Below are 3691 nucleotides of genomic sequence, written 5' to 3'. Positions count from 1 at the left end.
CCAAGAATTGTAGAACATGCATAAATCAGTGAGAAAAAATCCATACTCCATTCCAACAAAATTAGAATTCATGATTCCATTCCAACAAAATTGGAATTCATGACTTCATTCCAGCAGAATTAGAATTCATGATTTCATTCCAACAGAATTAGAATTCGTGATTATAACTCCATTAACAGAGAACCCCACCTTTATAAGGCATTGAGCATATAGTAAGTTCGTATAGTGATAAAGAATGAACAATGTCAAAGTAAGAATGCAAGATACAAGGTATTAGATGGAAGTTTTTATAGCCAATTTCAGAAAAAGATGTAAGTAGGTTAATGAAAGGTTGAAATTGAATACATATCAAGAACATAACGGAAAGCTACTGAGTTTGCATATATAAAAAGGATCAAATCGGGAAAGAAAAAATATTTGTGGTTCGTTTATTTTGTGTATAATCGAATAAATCAGAATGGAATTTGAATCGAGTTTGCCCCAATTTTAGTAATCTGAACTCAATTGTAGTAAAAACCAGCTAAAACCTACGAATTGGATCAAATTGATAACTTGAGAAATGCAAATCAGTACCAATTTGGTGGGGATATTGATAGGAAGAACGGATCGAACAGCTTTGCGAGCTCGCTTAGATATCTTCTTAAACACGTTCTCAACAAACCTGATCAGAAGATCCATGCTCATGTCATCTTCCTCCTCCTCCTCATCCTCTTGGTCATCGTCTTCATCGTAATGTACGAAGAAAGTCATATCATTACGGTTCCGATTCCATATCCTAGGATCCGTCGTCGGATTCTTACCTTCCTGATCCATCGAGTCATCAAATGAAGAGTTCCCAACAATACATAGTAAACGTAGTTAAATAATCTGACATCTGGAAATAACCTGAGGATAACTAGGAGGACGACGGGTAGCTTGGAGACATAAACCAGGAGTTCGAAGCAGAAATGGGCGGATGAAGGTACTGGAAGATGACTTTTAGAGAAATTTGGGGCGGACCATGGTGGCGACAGCTTTATATCATCGGCTAGGGCTTGTAATCGGTGGAGATTGAGCGACTAAAGAAAATAAAACGAGTTTAATATAAACCTGAGAAATTAGGTTAAAAGTCAATACCATGATTATAGGGATTATTTTTTGAAGTTACTAATCAAATTACTAAATTACCCTTATTTGTTTATTGAATTATTTAATTTTTTATTTAAATTTGATTGGCCCACATTTATGCATACAATAACACAATAATTACTTTAAATAACTGAACCTAGCTCTCTCTCTCTCTCTCCCTCTCTCTCTCTCTCTCTCTCTATATATATATATATATATATATATATATATATATATATATATATGACGTCGTTCCGTTGGCGAGACTGCGACTGGTTGAGGAATCTCACGACAAAACCTATAGTCACAATCAAACACTACGTTAGACGCTCTCCGAGAGGGGATCCCGGGAGGACGCTTCGACAATCTACTCAACCATCTGGAAGGGAGATTTAGTGGAGTATGAGGGAGAGAGTAAAATGCATCATATCTCTTTAGGCTCTTCCATAGTCCCTTATATAGTTAGTCTTTTAGGATAAGGGGACCATAATAATGGAATTTGATATACCAGGTTGTTATTGGTCCATCAGTATCCGTCTGAGAGTGTAACACCATGTTCCCTAGTACACATTTAATTTAATTATTTATTTATTTTGAGAGAAGGACTCGACGAGTTGGTAGCCCTAACTCGTCGAGTGCTCTAAATATGTTTAGCGAGCACTATCTAATTGATTTGGTTCATATCCCTTTGCACAGGAAAATTTTTATAGTGGGGATGGATTAGGTGAGCCCCAATGGGGTTGTGACTGATTGAGAGCGTTAGATGGTGCGTGTTCGGACCCCAAGTGGGGGAGAGTTGGTCGTTTAGGGAGAGGGTGCTCATCGCAGGCCAGTTCTATGTTTAGCAACCAAGGTCAGGCGCTACCTTCATCAGGGTTGCTCAGGTTATGTCGCCTATGTTATAGAGACCCGGATGTGTTTTGGAGGATTTTCCTGGAGTGCCTCCACAGAGGCAAGTGGAGTTCCGGATTGACTTGTTTCCTGGTGCAGATCTGATAGCCAAAGCACCATATCAGTTCTCTCCTCCAGAGATGTAGGAATTGTCTATACAGCTACAGGATCTATTAGACAAGGGGTTCATTCAACCGAGTAGTGCGCCTAGGGGAGTGTCGATCCTGTTTGTGAAAAAGAAGGATGAGTCGCATCGGATGTGTATTAACTAACGAGAGCTGAATAATTATCCTCTCCCAAGGATTGATGATTTTTTTGACCAACTTCAGGGTGCATCTTGGTTTTCCAAGATTGATCTTCATTCGGGTTATCATCAGATGAGGGTCAGGTAGGACGATATGCAGAAGACGGCCTTCCAAACTCGTTATGGTCATTACAAGTTAGTGGTGATGCCCTTTGGGCTCACTAATGCCCCAGCCGCGTTCATAGACCTCGTGAACCGTGTGTGCGACCAATGTTGGATCGGTCTGTGATTGTATTCATAGATAACATCCTAGTCTATTTCAAGACCCAGAATCTACATGAGGAGCACTTGAGGGAGGTATTGGAGACCCTGAGGAGGGAGAGATTGTATGTGAAGTTCTGCAAGTGTTAGTTCTGGTTGTGCGAGGTGCAATTTCTGGGGAACCTTGTCAACCAGAATGGTATTTTGGTCGATCTGGCCAAGGTAGAGGCCGTGATAAGGTGGGAGGTTGTGACAACCCGATATTTCAAGTCAAAAAAATGACCTAAGTCAAGTATTGTAATCTATTTTTGAATTAATAAATAAATAAAAATAGCGTCAGAAATGAAATGTTCAAAAGTCTCAATTGGGATACATAAAGTGATAGATATCGTGTCAGGGTTTTCAGAAATATAAAGAACACTCAAATCCGAGTTATAAAGAAGAAGTTACGATCAATCAAAAACCCGCGTCAAAACTGGTAAAACACTGTTAAGCATAAAACGCGAAATTTCAATAAAATACTTTTTAACCTTAGGTATCCAAATGAAAGTCATAGATATCATTAAACCGTAAACATACATAAAAAGATCGTCCAAATCTGACTTCGTATGAGGAAGTTTTGATTTTGCTAAGTTTCGGATACGGCAATAGACAGCTAAAAACTCGAAATATAGATCGAGTGACTTTTAGCCGGCACAACCTAAACAAGAATTGAAGATCCCGTCAATAGTAGTACGATGGTAAAAAGACAGGCGAAATCGGACGTCGGATGAAGGAGTTATGGATTTTTAACAGACTTTTCCAGTTCCGGCCTGTTACAAATATAATATTAAAAATAAAAGTCAAAATGAGCTGACGAAGTCTAAACGAAAGTTGTAGAGCATAAACTCGCCTGCGTGTGGACATAAAGAACGTCAAAATCGGAACTTGTATGCGAGAGATATGAATTTCTGAAGTTCGGGACATGAAACCCCACGCTGTCAGGAAACTCACGACGTGAACCAGAAGCTCAGGACGTGAGCTAGTGATTGATGTGTGCCAAAGTCGGGCTATCAATCGTCGAGTCTACGAAGGAGATAAGATCGAGCTCACAACGTGAACAACTTCATGTTCACGACGTGAACCTAGAAAATGCACCCCATTAATAGAAGTTGAGGGTTCCGAGTTTAGTTGCTCATTTCTATCCCC

The sequence above is a fragment of the Lactuca sativa genome, chromosome 5 (genome assembly GCF_002870075.4).
Source record: "Lactuca sativa cultivar Salinas chromosome 5, Lsat_Salinas_v11, whole genome shotgun sequence".
NCBI classification, from domain to species: Eukaryota; Viridiplantae; Streptophyta; class Magnoliopsida; order Asterales; family Asteraceae; genus Lactuca; species Lactuca sativa.
Note: the sequence above shows the minus strand (reverse complement) of the source record.